Source organism: Hibiscus syriacus, unplaced genomic scaffold (genome assembly GCF_006381635.1).
Source record: "Hibiscus syriacus cultivar Baekdansim isolate YM2019G1 unplaced genomic scaffold, ASM638163v2 tig00110332_pilon, whole genome shotgun sequence".
Classification (NCBI taxonomy): domain Eukaryota; kingdom Viridiplantae; phylum Streptophyta; class Magnoliopsida; order Malvales; family Malvaceae; genus Hibiscus; species Hibiscus syriacus.
The window spans coordinates 9,950,728-9,968,363 of NW_024062688.1; positions in this window are offsets into that span (position 1 = coordinate 9,950,728).

Sequence of the window (17,636 nt, forward strand, 5' to 3'; positions counted from 1 at the left end):
CCATGTTTTTTTTGCGCTTTTTTCTTCCGTCATTTCTTATTTGTATTTTTTATTTTACTAACGTTTTTGCCTTTGTGTTTGTTTTCTAGCATTTGCATCATTACAAGAGGCTATTGATCCCTAAAAAGCGTTTGTTATACACAAAATAATTCGAATTAATGGACAAAGGTGTTGTAATACAAGAGATTGAAAACGCTGAGGCACGACTATGGTCCGAGAAGGCTCAGAAAGAGAAGGGAGACAGTCTTCAGGGAAACTATGTGTCAGAACTGGTTAGTTATGCCGCTGTCAGCCTGAAACAGAATAATGTCCAAGAGCTGCGAAACATTTGGGACAGTTGGAAAAATGACAGAAAGCAGAAGTTCAGCCAACGATATGGTGATATCGCCCTCTTGCTCCATGTCAAGACTGATGAGCCCTTACTCCGAGCATTAATTCAATTCTGGAACCCTGGATATAGTTGTTTCACCTTTAACCAGGAAGACATGGTGCCTACTATCGAAGAGTATACTACTCTACTACACTGCGAAAGCATCAAACTAGAGAGGGCATATATTAAACATATCAAGAGTCAGCCCTTCAAGAACGGACTGGCCAAGATTGCAGGGGTTGATGAAAAGTGGGTGACTGATCGACTCCGGCACAAAGGTAGCGGGGAAGGAATCGAGTGGATCCATATAAAGCAACTAATGAAAAACCACCCTGATGAGTGGAAGACTATAGACCTTTTTGCACTGGGTCTGTACGGTTTAATCATATTTCCGAAGGCTTTGGGGTGCATTGACGCTGCCGTGGTGGAATTATTTGAGCAACTTTCTAAACGAGTTAACCCAGCACCAGCCATCTTAGCCGAGACCTTTCGATCTCTCAATCATTGCCGAAGAACTGGCGGAGGAAGATTTTCCGGGTGTATTCAACTTCTTCAGGTTTGGATTCACAGCCACTTCTGGAAGACTGACGGGGTTGCCTACCGCCGTTTCAGCACCACCTATTCACCTCTAGGTGAATTTATTACCTTAAAATGGCATGAAGGCGCCTCGAAAGAAAAATGGATGAAGGTCTTTACGCATCTTCAAGACCGAGATATTGTTTGGAGAGCCCCTTGGTTATTCCTCAGTGATGTTCTTTTTCGATGTGGTGACTCCGACACTGTGACCTTACTTGGACTTTGGGGAGCAGTCGGGTATGCTCCGCTATTAGCACTTAGACAGTATGGAGCACGTCAGTTTGTCCCAGCAACATGCGGTTTAGCTAGGTCAGAGTTTGAGTATCACGGCGACAGCTATAAGAAGATGATCAAAGAAGCAGCCGATTCGTGGAGGAAAGTATTCCGAATGGATGTTGTAGCTGCCAGAAGCATGCTCACTCCAGATTATATGGAGTGGCGAAGATTGAGAAAGAATGACAATATCCCGGTGCCAGACTGTGATGACACCCGGACCATGGAAGAACATCTCAGGCATGTCCCTTCTGAACTTGAGATAGCCAAGACCGAGTTTGAAGCCGTGAATAATGAGCTGAAGCAAAGAATAAAGGAACTTGAAGCTGAACGTTATCAGTGGAAGCTTGATGCTGACTCTCAGAAAGATCGGGCAGAAAAACTAGAAAAAGAACAAAAAAGAGTCCGTTTTGAGCTCGAAGACTTGAGAAAGGGGTATCAAGATAAGGTCAAGGATAACTCCAAGTTGAAGGTAACCACTGAATACTGGAAAGACGAAGCTCATAGCCTGAAAAGGAAGTTTGAGGGGCCTGATGAGAAAGCTTGGAAGGAACAGATGAAGACTGCCCAAAGACGCTTGGCAGATAGTCAATATCAGAACCAGCGCTTGAGGGTTCGGATAGCTGACTTAGAAAAAAGACATGAGAAAGATGACCAGACAATAGCTGAGTTAGAAGCTATTATAGATGGGTTCAAGAGGCAAGCAAACGAGCTTCAGATAGTGCCTTTCGACGGAGGATTACAATGGCGTTTCCGTTGGGAACAAGCACAGCGAAGGGTGAGGGCCCGAGACGCAACCATCAGAGATTTCCTGGATCAAGTGCAAAAAGCAGCCCGTCATCTTCACGGCCTAGCAAGGGAGGCTGGTGTGGTTCGACAAGGCATCCTACCAGTGACAGAGGAAGGCAGAAGACTTGTCAACCTACTGGAGGCTGTTCGGGGTCTAGAGGATTTAGTCCGAATGTACCTTTAATATGTTTTTATGTCTCTTAAAAGATAAGACATTTTTGTCTGAACAAGGGTTATTTATAATAATGAACACTTTTCTGGATCAATGCCTCCAATTGCATCCATCATGCATTGCATTCCTTGCATTTTATATTTCATGTTTGGTTATTTTATATTTTTCATGTTTTTACATTCGTATTAACTAACAGAACATGTCTCAGACACCGAGCTTACCACCGCAAGCATCAGATACACATCACCCGCACAATACTCGAGCAAAAAAGAGACAAATGGAAGCCAGAATAGAGAAGATCGAAGAACACATGGCAAGACTTCAAAAGGAACTAGAAGATAAGATGGCTCAGAACAGCGAAAGTACTCTTGAGTCCATCAAGAAAATCAGGAGTCTTTGGTCGACCAAATCGTAGCCAAGTTGTCGGGTCTACAACAAGCTAGTGCATCAGGGGACATCTCTTCCGAGGGGGTGGCCATACCACCAACCCCGCAAGTGGTTATCTCACCCGGAACATTACCCGGGGACGCATCTGTTACTAAAGGGAAAATAGCACTACCCGGGGACTCACTCGTTACCAAGCGAAAGTTGCACCTGCTGCGAAGATGCAAACTTCTACAAGCGTCCCTGATGATCATCCGGATGATTATCATGTCCCAGACTTTGATGAAGAAGATAAAGCTAAAAAGATGGAAGAAAAGATAAAAATATTAGAAGATCAAATAAAGATGGTCCAGGGAGACCATGATTATTATGGAGTGGACGCAATGGAGCTGAGCCTAGTTCCAGACTTGGTGCTTCCACCAAAGTTTAAAGTTCCTGAGTTTGAGAAGTTCGACGGGAACAGTTGCCCTTCAGCCCATATTACTATGTTCTGTCGAAAGATGACAGGATATGGCGGGAATGACCAACTCCTGATCCATTGTTTTCAAGAGAGCCTGTCCGGTTCAGCTATTCGGTGGTACAACCAGCTTAGTCGAACTCATATCAAGACATGGAAAGACTTAGCCAAGTCTTTCTTGGAGCAGTATAAGCATATCAACGATATGAGACCAGACCGGGTCATGTTACAAAGCCTAGAGAAGAAACACAATGAGAGTTTCCGACAGTATGCACAGAGATGGAGGGATTTATCTGTGCAAGTTCATCCGCCCTTGGATGAAAAGGAAACAAGAAAGCTGTTTGTACAGACCTTGAAGGCACCTTACTTCGGGCACTTGGTAGCAATCACGTCGGGAAGTTTCTCAGATTTAGTCATGGCCGGCGAAATGATCGAGTTGGCCATTAAACAAGGAAAGATTGAGGGAGGAGACTCCAGTAAAAAGCCTCCCACGAAAAACAAGGAGCGAGAGATCAACAATGTGAACACCTACAACGTCAACAAGGGGGTTACGATCTCAAGCTCAAATTCCACAGCAGCTGTACCATCCGGTACTTCTAGACAGAACCAGAGAGAACCAAGAAGAGAAAGGGAAAGGGAACAGTTTGACCCCATTCCCATGACGTATAAAGAATTATACCAACAGCTCTTCGACACTCATGCAGTGTCGCCTTATCCTATGAATCCAATAAATCCTCCTTACCCGAAATGGTATGACGAGAGCGCTCACTGTGAATACCATGGCGGTGTGCAGGGGCATTCGATTGAAAGCTGTCTCGCATTCAAGAGACTTGTGCAACGAATGAGAAACAAGAATTGGATCACTTTCAATTCCGGGGCACCAAACGTCGCCCAGAATCCCTTGCCCAATCATCAGGAGACAGGAATTAATGCCATTACTACTGAAGGGGGAAGGAGAATTAAATCAAGGGTTTCAGAAATTGAATCTCCTTTGGCTTGGGTATGGAGCCAAATGGTAAAAGCAGGATTTCTTGCACCATGTTCAGATACGATAGAAAATGAAGATGGTAACCATTGTTGTTACCACAAAAAAGAAGGGCATAAAGTGCAAGATTGCCCAGAATTCAGATTGTTAGTCCAGCTCATGATGGATCGAAAGGAGTTGGAATTTTACGAAGAAATTCAAGATTCTTGGGAAGCAGATGTTTGTGCCACCGGAGAATCATCAGATAGAAAATTTGGTAGGGGTAGTCCTTTGATAATTACCCCTAAGGCAAGTATGACAGTGACAACACCAGCCAAGGTGGTAATCTCCGCACCGCGGCCTTTTCAATATAAGGACAATCGGCAAGTGCCATGGAAGTACGAATGTCGGGTGAGTACTTCCGGAGGAGGTAATAGTAAAGTGGGGCAAAGACCACTGGAGCCATTCAAAGAAGATGTGCTAGTCGTCAATGAACCTATAAAGGAGGAAGAAGCTAAAGAGTTCCTCAAGATCTTGAAGCACAGCGAGTACAACATTGTAGAACAGCTCCACAACTTACCTACACGTACTTCATTGCTAGCACTATTTTTAAGCTCGGAAGCACACCGAGAAGCGTTGTTGAATGTCCTTAATCAAACGTTCGTGCCACAAGACATACCAGTCAGCAAGATGGATCGACTGGTAAACAATATTCAAGCTGATAATCTCATCTCGTTTTCAGATGATGAGATTCCATCAGGAGGAAGGGGCCGAACGAAGGCGTTACACATTACCACCTACTGTAAGGGGCACGCTTTACCAAGTGTCTTAATCGATAATGGTTCAGCCTTGAACGTGATGCCTTTGATTACATTGAAGAGGCTACCAATAGATACCTCTCATATGAGAGCTTGTCAGAATGTGGTCCGAGCATTTGATGGGACCAAAAGAGAGGTAATCGGAAAGATTGAGGTACCATTGACCATCGGACCAGCCACCTATAATGTCGAGTTCCTTGTGATGGATATCATGACGTCCTATAGCTGTCTTTTGGGAAGGCCGTGGATTCATCAGGCAGGTGCAGTACCCTCCACGTTGCACCAGAAAGTTAAATTTGTCATTGACGGGGCCTTAGTAATCATCAACGCTGAGGAGGATATTGTGGCAAGCGTGACCACGGAGGCTCCATACATCGAAGTAGACGAGGAAGCGGTAGAATGTTCGTTCCGCTCTTTGGAGTTCGTGAATGCCACATTTGTGGCAGAAGGAAAGAGAATCCCAAAACCTCGACTCTCCAAATGCACAAGGATGGAGATAAAGCAAACCCTAGGCCGAGGCGCCAGAACCGGGAGAGGTTTTGGGAAATATTTGCAAGGGATGATCAATCCTGTCATTCCTATCCCAAAATCAGACCAATTTGGGCTCGGTTTTCAGCCCGGTTATCATGAAAAGAGAAAGGAAATCCAAAAGAACCGGGAGAGAAGGTTAGCCAGATTAACCGGAAACGAACTCCAATGGAAGCCTATGACATTCCCGCCGCTCTTCAGAACATTCAAGTCAGGTGGTTATGTTTAAGACCACCACATCCGAGTTAGAAACGGCTCTGGAAGATCTGAACGTTAATGCCGTGACCACAGAAGATGTTGACAACGGAGATAGATCCGGGATATGCCTTCTGCCACATGGGTTCGTGCCTAGCAGTTGGTCGGTGGAAGAACTACCTGTGGTTTACAAGAATCTTTCAGAGTAATATTCGAACTATCCCTATTTGCCTATACCCGGGGCAATAGGTGATCTTTGTAAGGGTGAATAAATGTTTTGTTTAAGTTTAATAAAGGATGCGTTTTTTTTTCTTCTTTTCCATGGCAAACAAATTTTTCTTTTATTTATTATCTATCTCCCTCATTCCAGTACTTCATTTCCAGTTACTCTCAAAGTTAGTTCTTGACCATTCCGTGTGGGATATTATCCTCTCACACATACACATCTTCTTCCTTTCAGGTTCCCAGATAACGATAATGTGGGCACTAATGACCCTGATCCGGAGGTGGATTTTGAATCAACCATTTGTCTTGGGGAATTTGAAGAATGCGATAATGAAGAAGAGTACAACCTGCCTACCGAATTGTTGAGAATGATAGAAAAAGAAGAAAAGCAAATACTGCCACATGAGGAGGCGATCGAAATCTTAAATTTGGGCACTGAGGAAGATCGAAAGGAGGTTAAAATCGGTACAACTCTTTCGACTGAAGCAAGAAAAAACCTGATAGCCTTACTTCAGGAGTACGAAGATGTGTTTGCTTGGTCGTATCAAGACATGCCGGGACTAGACACAGATATGGTAGTTCACAAACTGCCAATCAAACCAGAATTCAAACCAGTGCAGCAAAAACTGAGAAGAATGCGACCAGAAATGCTCCTTAAGATCAAGGAAGAAGTCAAGAAGCAATTTGATGCCGGTTTTCTCCAAGTAGCCAAATACCCTGAATGGGTGGCCAACATAGTGCCTGTGCCGAAGAAGGACGGGAAAGTACGCATGTGTGTCGATTACCGGGACCTTAATAAGGCCAGTCCCAAGGACAACTTTCCTCTGCCACACATAGACACTCTGGTGGACAATACGGCCGGGAACGCCTACTTTTCATTCATGGATGGATTTTCGGGGTACAATCAGATCAAGATGCATCCCGAAGACATGGAAAAGACCACTTTCGTCACAATGTGGGGAACTTTCTGTTACAAAGTGATGCCTTTCGGATTAAAGAATGCTGGGGCAACATATCAGAGAGCTATGGTGACCCTGTTCCACGACATGATGCACAAAGAAATCGAGGTTTATGTCGACGACATGATTGTCAAGGCACAGACCGAGAGTGAACATGTCAAGAATCTGAGGAAGCTCTTCCAGAGATTGAGAAAGTTCCAACTGAGACTAAACCCTAGCAAGTGTACCTTCGGGGTAACATCTGGAAAACTACTAGGCTTTATAGTCAGCAGGAGAGGCATACAGGTCGATCCAGATAAGGTTAAGGCTATCCAGAATCTACCTCCACCACGAACCCAAAAAGAAGTCCGAGGTTTTCTAGGCAGACTAAACTACATAGCTCGGTTCATCTCTCAGTTAACCGACAAATGTGACCCCATCTTTCGTCTCCTCCGAAAGAATAGCCCTGAGGCATGGGATAAAAACTGTCAGATTGCATTTGAGAAGGTAAAAGAGTACTTGTCTCACACTCCTGTCCTGATGTCCCCTATCCCAGGAAAACCTCTGTTTTTGTATCTCTCCATATTCGAGAACTCCATGGGGTGTTTCTGGGTCAACACGACGAGTCTGGGAAGAAGGAAAGAGCCATCTACTACTTAAGCAAGAAGTTCACCGATTGCGAGGTCCGATATCCTCCTATTGAGAAGGTCTGTTGTGCCCTGGTATGGGCTACAAAAAGGCTTCGACAATACATGTTGTATCACACCACTTGGCTGATTTCCAAGTTAGACCCTCTAAAATACATGATGGGTGTACCTGCTCTATCCGGAAGGCTAGCCCGATGGCAGATGCTTTTGTCTGAATTTGACATCGAATACGTAAGCCAAAAAGCGGTAAAAGGCAGCGCCATATCCGATTTTTGGCAAGCAGAACTGATGAGCTATGAGCCGCTGGACTTTGATTTCCCAGACGAGGACTTAATGGCCATATCTTTAGAGGAAGCAAGCATTTCAACGGACGGTTCCTGGAGAATGCACTTCGATGGGGCATCAAATGCACTAGGACATGGCATCGGGGCAATTCTAGTCTCCCAGAAGGGAGTCACTACCCATTTACCAGCAGACTGAACTTTGAATGTACCAATAACATGGCAGAATATGAAGCCTGTGTCTTGGGAATTCGGGCTGCACTGGGGCAAAATATAAAGACTTTGCGGGTGTATGGAGACTCAGCTTTAGTAGTCTATCAGCTCCGAGGAGAGTGGGAAACCAAGGATATAAAGCTGTTGGAGTACCGAAAACTAGTGTTGGATCTGCTCGAAGAGTTCGACGAAGTCACCTTCCACTACGTGCCTAGAGAAGAAAATCAAATGGCTGACGCTCTAGCTACCTTGGCAGCCACATTCAAGGCTGGCGGGGAGTCTGAAATGATGCCAATTAACATGCAGTCGTATGAGTACCCAGCTCATTGTTACCAAATTGAAGAAGTGAAAGACACTAAGCCTTGGTACTACGACATTCTGCAGTATATCAAGCATCGGAGTTATCCAGAAAAAACCACTGAAATCGAGAAGAGAACCCTTAGAAGGTTGGCAGCTGGATATGTCCTTGACAGAGAGGTTTTATACAAGAAAAGCCATAACCAAGTTCTGTTAAGGTGCGTCGATGCTGAAGAGGCAAAAACGATAGTGGAAGAAGTACATGATGGGGTTTGTGGAGCACATGCAAATGGGCATATGATGTCAAGACAAATAATGAGATGCGGATATTTTTGGTCCACACTGGAAAGTGATTGCATCAACTATGCTAGGAGATGTCATAAATGTCAGATTTATGGAGACAAGATAAATGTTCCACCCCATCCGCTTCATGTAATGACGTCACCATGGCCTTTTTCTATGTGGGGCATGGACGTTATCGGGCAAATCCATCCGAAGGCTTCGAATGGTCACCGTTTCATTCTCGTAGCAATTGACTATTTCACGAAATGGGTAGAGGCTGCGTCATACGCCAGTGTCACTCAATCCACTATTTGCAAGTTTCTGAAGAAAGAAATTATATGTCGGTATGGTCTACCTGAAAGGATTATCACCGATAACGCAACAAACTTAAACAACAAGACGATGAGCGCTGCCTGCGAACAGTTCAACATAAAACATCATAATTCCACTGCTTACAGACCAAAGATGAACGGAGCAGTAGAAGCAGCAAACAAAAATATTAAGAAGATAGTGGAGAAAACAACTGAAACTTACAAAGACTGGCATGAGAAGTTGCCTTTTGCTTTGTTCGCTTATCGAACCTCGGTACGAACTTCGACTGGGGCAACTCCATTTTCACTAGCCTATGGAATGGAAGCAGTGCTACCCATTGAAGTCGAGATTCCGTCTCTTAGGGTCTTGTCAGAAGTCAAACTGGATGATGCAGAATGGGCACAATCCAGATATGATCAGCTTAATCTGATAGATGAAAAAAGACTGAAAGCCATTCATCATGGTCAAATCTACCAGAAACGAATGATCCGAGCACATGACAAAAAGGTGCGCCCGAGAATATTCCGCGAAGGGGATCTAGTGCTAAAAAGAATCTGGCCGGTCCATAAAGATGTCCGAGGAAAATGGACGCCAAATTGGGAAGGACCTTATGTCGTGAAAAAGGCTTTCTCCGGAGGAGCCCTCGTCCTAGCTGAAATGGACGGACCTGAACTGCCACATCCCATCAACTCGGACGCAGTCAAGAAATACTTCGCTTAGGATGAAAACCCGAGAGGGCGTTCTAAGTTAAAAAAAAAAAAAAAAAAAAAACGTTTAGGGTGAAAACCCGAAAGGGCGTCCTAAATTGAAAAAAAGAAAAAGAAAAAAGAGAAAATAAGGTGGGTTCAAGATGAAAACCCGCAAAGGGCATCTTGCAACTAAGGATGGGTCCAAGTTGAAAACCCGGAAAGGGCGATTTGGATATCAACGGTGGAAACATCCCGGCACATGAATCTTCTACGAACTTAACAAATCGGAGAAATGTTGCACCCTCCCAAACGTTGTCGCATTTTCAAAGATCCTTTGGCAAAGGCTGCATTCAAAGTCACCAAAAGACTTTTCAGCTCAGAAGTGCCCACGTTATCGAGATCTAAGACATTCAATTACACATCATTGTGTATTCGTTTTCTAGAATGTTTGCCATGTATTATTTGTTCTTCTCCTCCCTTATGAATAAAGACCATCTTTCCTCCAATTCCTTTTGAGCATCTTGAATTAGATTTAAACCTAATGATTTATTTATTTTTATGAAAGATAATCGCATATTACTGTACAAAGATTCATTGAAAAGTACAGGTACCCAGAAGCCGATCAAGGCTCAGGCACATACTTGAGATGGTCGAGAAGCATTTATCAAATCAAAAATAGAATGTGCACATCAGATTTGAACATTTGAAGAATTCAAGATCAGGGATCAAAATTTGAAGATTCAAGAATCAAGATTCCAGACAGGCAACTGGAGATCGAGATTTCTCTCTAGAGCCCCAAGATAACATATGTTGCATATGCATTTTAGGCACACCTAAGAGCATTGCATCCATAGCATCACATATATGCATAACTTTTTCAGGTTTTAGCTAGAGTCAATTTCAACTTCGCGGCGAAGGATATTGAACTCAAAGCGACACGATTTGCTCGAGAGTGGATTTTAACTTCACGACGAAGGATATCTAGCTCGAAGACAACGTAAGTTCAACTTCACGACGAAGGGACCGCTGGTTGTCAACAAACATTTCTCAATTTCAGAGCCAATTTCAACTTCACAACGAAGGATATTGGACTCCAGACAACGTAAGTTCAACTTCACGACGAAGGGACCGCTGGTTGTCAACAAACATTTCTCAATTTCAGAGCCAATTTCAACTTCACAACGAAGGATATTGGACTCCAGACAACGTAAGTTCAACTTCACGACGAAGGGACCGCTGGTTGTCAACAAACATTTCTCAATTTCAGAGCCAATTTCAACTTCACAACGAAGGATATTGGACTCCAGACAACGTAAGTTCAACTTCACGACGAAGGGACCGCTGGTTGTCAACAAACATTTCTCAATTTCAGAGCCAATTTCAACTTCACAACGAAGGATATTGGACTCCAGACAACGTAAGTTCAACTTCACGACGAAGGGACCGCTGGTTGTCAACAAACATTTCTCAAATTCAGAGCCAATTTCAACTTCACAACGAAGGATATTGGACTCCAGACAGCGCAAGTTCAACTTCATGGCGAAGGGACCGCTGGTTGTCAATAAACAATTTCCCAATTTCAGCTCCACAACGGAGTATCTTTGGCTAGAAGACGATCCATGAGCCACCTCCAGAACTCCGAGTTCGATTTCAGCTTCACGAGTTTGATTTCGATTTCACGACGAAGGATTCAGGCTCAGAATCTTCCAGTTTTAACTCAACCTCACGACGAGGGAGTCATCTCGTGTTTTAAAAAACAGTCTCAACATCGAATTTCAACTCTACGACAGAGGATATTCGATATGGACGAGATTTATGTCTTTTAATCTTTGCTCTATTTTCGTTACACGACAATGAGCAAAGAGGGGCAGCTGAATACACTAAATTTCGTCCTTATATTATACAATATATATTATAAATTATATTATATTTACATTTTTTTTCTCTTCTTCTCAGGGCCCAACAGTGGACCAAACCCAAGTTTCCAGAAACCCTAGCAGTTTCCCTCCTTAGCGCCGCAATCCTTGCCTCACGAGTCCTCGCCACCCACGCTTCCCTCAGCCGATCTTCTCGGCGCCATGAAATCCTCAACACCAACAAACGTAAGCACGTGAAACAAAAGCAAAGCAACGTGCATTAGTAGGACTCCAAACAACCAAACCGAGTCTTACTCGGATTCAATCTCTAAGGACAGTTTATTTCTTGTACTATAAATAAGATATAACCCCATTGTATTAAGGGGAGACACAAAAAAAAATACGGAAACAACCACGCATCTATAGCAAATATAGAGAAGCAAGCCGAATCTTTGTACAACGTTTTGAAAGGAAATAAAGGTAGCTCTTTTTACCTTATCGGTTCGTTTTTCGCCTTTGCATGTTGTTACTCTTCAATATTCGACTCTGAAAAACCCAAAAACGCTAAAACGCCGATGAACATGGGGTAGAATTTTTTTTCTCGAAACCTTCAAGTCTAGATCTACCCCCGAGGCTTCATTTTTTGAGAAAGTTATTTGGATCGTTGGAACGAGTATACGAAGGGCTTCAATAAAAACCGGAACTTTTCATATTCTATCGCCGGCGAGCGGCGGTCGGCGCCGGAAACGGCGGTCGGAATCTGGGTTTTGGAGGCGGCGCTCATGTGTTCATCAAGAACACATGAACAATGAGAGAAAACGAGAGAGAGGGAAGGGAGCTCTCGTCGAGAAGAAAGAAAAATAAAGCTTTTAGGAAATTTTTGGTTTAAATACTGAACCCATGGATCCGAGCGGTGACCCGCGTGTCGACCCTGACCCGGGAAGGATCCGCGTGTTTTCGCGAAAAATAGGATATTTTTGTTTTGATCAGCATCGTTTTGAAAACTTCTAATTTGGCCCCAATTTCGCTGCAAATCGTTTTCATTTTCTGATTTCCTTTGCAATTTGCCCCTTTATTTCGATTTTGTTCTAATTTAGTCCTATATTATTATTATATATTATATTTTCATTATTGTTATATTTTACATACATATATATATTCTATGTGCGCCATTTTTCCATATATATATATACACTACGCGTTATTAATTCTAGTATATATCGTTTTTGATCATTTGTATTATTGTATATTTATATTTCCTATTTTATTTCCTATATGCATATTTTTCCTTTTACTTTTGATTTTCTGTTTTATACTCTTTTCTTATTTTATTATTATGATTTCGCTTATATATATTCTTACCTTATATTTACATTTTATTTCTGTTCTTTTTTTCCTTCTTCTATTTGTTCTACTTATTTATTTATTTCCATTATCTTCATTTATTTATGCAATATATATGCACATGTTTATTTTGTTTATTTAATATTATTATATATTTTAGTGTTTTTTTTCCGTATATTATTATCTTATTACCATTTTTAATTATTGTGTTTATATTTTTTTTACTACATTTTTATACATTTTATTCTAATTTATTTATTTTATTTGTTTCCTGTTTTTAAGTCACATGTTCATCAATTCTTCCTTCCTTTTTATTTGGGTTCATTCATTTTATTCATCTATTCCTTACATTATTCACTCTAACACATTCACTTTTGAAGGGCACAATTTTCAAACCAATCTACGGTAAGTAATTCGGATCGATATTTTACCTTTTAATTTAAACTTATATTTTTCGTAACTCAAGACAACTGGAAAATACGTAGTACCGAAAGGGCGGTTCAAGGGTGCTAATCCTTCCTTGATCGTAACCGACTCCCGAGCCCGACATATTTCTGGTAAGACGCAGATCATGTAAGAAATAGGGTATCCGATCAACCCATTTATCTTTAAACAAATGATCGGTGGCGACTCCAATCCACATTTTCCTAAGTCGAAGCCCAATTCCGGGGCCCAACCGAAAGACGGTTCCGACATACCCGACTCGATTCGAATATATGATTTAGAAACCCAACCCGACCCGAAATAATAAAAAAATATTTTTATTCAATAAAAACAGTGACTTAATTAAAAAAAATTATATATAGAGGGGTATTATTGTAATTATCTCTAAATATATAGGGTAAAATTATATATATTTTTCGAGTAGGGTCGGGTCGGTTCGAATTTTTTCCACCATAAAAACCCGACCCGACACGAACAGTGCATTTAAAAAACCCGACCCGACATGAACCTAATTTTTTTAAAAAAGAAATCCAACCCGATTAAATCGGATCGGGTCGAAATCCATCGAGTTCGGGTTGAGTTGCCATCCCTAGAAATAATAATATTGAGGTACAGGTAAGAAAAAACTGGTGGACTGGAAATTTGAATAAAAAGGTCCACTCTGTCGAATGATTTTTGTTAGTGGAAATAATTGAATTAAGGTGCCTATAAATGATTTATTTCTGTTTCAGTAAAAAGTTGTACTTGGTGAAAGAAGGGTTATTGATTGGTATCGATATTTTTTTTTATTATTATAAGATAACAGAGAATTACGTGAGGGTAAAGTAGTTTCATCTGGGTAGTATCTTTTCTCTTGATCAAGATCGAGAGGTCTTATAATACATTTTAATACCATGCATGTTTCAATCAAAGTGAAAGGATAAATTTTATTAAGTTATCTAAAATTAATATTAGAGTGAAAGGATATATAAATCCCAAACTATTAGTTTTAATCCTATTTAGTACCTAATTTTTCTCTCTCAAAACAATCCCTACAGTTTAATTATTGTTGAGTGTTTTTGTTCAGAATTTAATGTTAAATTTTGAAAAATAATTGAAAGTTTAGGTATTAAAACGGATCAAAACTGATAGTTTAGGTACTAAACGCGTTAAGCTTTTAACGATGGGATACTAAAATGAGACAAAAACTAAACATTAGGTATGATTTTGAAAGAATTGAAAGTTTAGGTATTAAAACGAATCAAAACTGATAATTTATGTACTAAATGCATAATTTAACTTTTATTTCAATATATGATTTTTTTAATATAAATGTATACGTTTTGATGGGATGGATATCGACGTTCATCAATTTTGAAATTTAGCAGGAGAAAATTTGGTGTGTTTTTGTTTTTGAGATTTTGCAATGCAGCATAGAGTGGATCCAGAAGGTGAAAACCCACCACGAGACCCGGGGAGCCTCTACTTGTAATGTGCTTTCAGTTATCTCTTTCCATTTTCCGTTTCCTCCAAAACCATCCATGCCTGTTTTCTTCAACATTGTTTTTATTTGATATTTGAGTCACGGATTTTTGTTATAAGGATACCATGTTTTCTCAATTTCCACGAGGAGAAGCGATCGATCTTCTTCTTTCATCCCATACCCTACAAGCATCTTGTTACCTAGTTCTATCTTGTTACCTCTACTTGAATATCTAGGCCTGTAAACGAACCGAACGTTTAGTGGATTGTTCGGCGGGAAGTTCATTTATGTTCTTTTATTTATTGAACGAATGAACATGAACAAGATTTTGTGTTCGTTTAATTAAATGAACGAACACGAACGAGCACAAACAGAGGGCTCGTTCTTTCATTTACATTCGTGAACGTTCGATAATATGTTCGTCTATGATTGTTCGTTTATGTGCATTCATTTATGTTTAGCCCAATCTTTCTAGACCCATTTAAAATATTAAAGCCCAATAAATTTTAATCTGATACCCATAAATATTTTAAAATTCAATTAATTTTAAATACAAATAAAAAACCCCAAACAATTAAATATAATATAATCCTAAAATTGTTAGGAAATAAAAAAATCTATTTTCATTTATGTTTGTTTACGTTCGTTCGATTGTGTTCATTTACATCCGTTTGTTTATTTTTGTTCGTTTGTGTTCGTTTATCATTTAAATTAACAAACACGAATAAATTTTTGTTTGTTTGTTTATGTTCGTGTTCATTCATTTGTTCAGTTAAAGTTACCGAACGAACATGTATACTACCGTTCGTGTTCGTTCGGTTCATTTACATGCATATGAATATCCATTATATTAGAATTCTATACGATATTTACTCCTTATGTCTATAAATATAAAATTTAGAGGAAGCATTACATGTAATTCATATTGATATAATAATACAATTTTTATCTATTTATTATCGTATGTCATCTTCTTGTTCTTCTTATTACTACTAAGCAAGTCATGCACACAACATGTTATAAAACAAAATAAAAACAAAGAAATAATCAAAACAAGAATAAGAGATATGAGAATAAAGAGAGACATATTGTTTATTATATCACTCTAAATTATGCACACTACTTTCTCTAAACTATATATTTACATACATAATAAGTAAATATTAATCATGATTGATATTAAAGTCCTAATGATAGAATACATCAAATTCCTATTTAATATATAGTGTTATAATCATAATAGACATCCACGTAATCAAATATTCAGAACACTCTCCTTTTAATGTCTAAGAAAATAATATGTCTTATTAAAATCTTATAAAGATTAAAACCATGTGAAATAAAAATCTTAATGAAACAAAAAGAGTAGACATATCTTTAATACACATAACATGTTATCTCATCAAAAGTCTTATCAGGAAAATCCAATGAGATAAACTCTCAGTTAAGAAAAAAATAATTCAACTTGTATACACTCTCCTCATGACAACATTACATACAATCTTGAAGTCTTTATGATCTAATTTCGAGAGAAATAGATATTCAAATAATATAATATATTTAAAGATAAATGTTTTATGTAATCTTCTCTAAATTTACAACAAATAATAATTTTTAATTTGAATCTGCATAATGAATTGTCATTCCTGCATGTAAAGCATATCCTTTTAAAATAAATGTAGGTAACAAATATTTTCATATAATGCAATTAAAGTAATAAAAACTTTACAATTAAAATCGAGATTGGGCTCTGGGAAGAGATGGGCTGAGGTATTGGGTTCATAAAAATTTCCACCAATAAAGTGAGTCAACCATCAAAATAAGGTTTTAAGTAGGGGTGTTCAAAATTCGGTTTTAACCGAATTAATCGATCGAATCGAATTAATTCGGTTAATTCGGTCGGGGAACGGTTAATGATTTTTTGGATATTCGTTTAACAGTTAATTCGGTTCGAAATCGGTTAATTAACCGAAATAAAATTTTAAATTTTAAATATATTATATATAACGTATGAGCTCAGCCCAAATCATTTAAAACTCAATTAATAATTTAAGATCCAATAACTTTGAAACCTAAATCAATATTAATTAATTAAAAATTTTATATAAAATTTTTATTTTATAATTATATATTATTTAAATTAATTGTAAACTGTTTTTATGAATTAAAAAATATTAAATATATTATATATAACATATGGGCTCAGCACAAACCATTTAAACCCAATTAATAATTTAAGATCCAATAACTTTTAAACCTAAATCAATATTAATAAATTAAAAAATTTATATAAAATTTTTATTTTATAATTATATATTATTTAAATTAACTATAAACTGTTTTTTTTAATTATAAAATATTTAATTTGTATATAAATTAGAAAATTTTAAAAACTTTTGGTTAATTCAAAAATTAACCGAATTAACCAAAATTTATTCGGTTCAATTAATATTGTCGAAAAAAAGTTCGATTCGATTAACGGTTAAAGAAAAAAAATTCGATTAATTCGGTTAATGATAGTTCAATCGCCACCGAATTAACTGAATGACAGCCCTAGTTTTACGGGCACGTTAGATAGAAAGAATGGGGCGGCCCATGCAAAAGAAAACCAAAGTGAAAATAATTAAACAACACGTGTGTTTAACCGTCTCCATCTCCATCTCCTCCATTGTTCCAGAAACCAGTCCAAATTGATTCAGCATGAGCTTGTTGTTTAAAAATCGAATGGCCATTGAAAGATAGTTATTGCTTTTATAATATTTCTGAATTGGAGATTTGTGTTTTAGTTTATTTATCAGTACACTACTGACTCATTTCTTTATTGGGACTATGATATTCGAAACCACAATGTCAGCAGATTCTAAGAAGTTTTCGTTGCTTCTTATCATTGCATGTTGCTCTGTTTTGATCTATATTGTGTGGTATTCGGATTACATATCCTGAACTTTTAAGCTACGATCATACCGATCCAGAAAAATGTTTTTAAGATAGATACCTATGCATTAATAGCGTAAAATTTTCAGATGGGATTGACAAATAAATTTTTTAAAAGTAGAATCAATAAAATAAATAATTAATTAAAAAAACCAAACTTTAAAATGAATATGTGTACACCCTAAA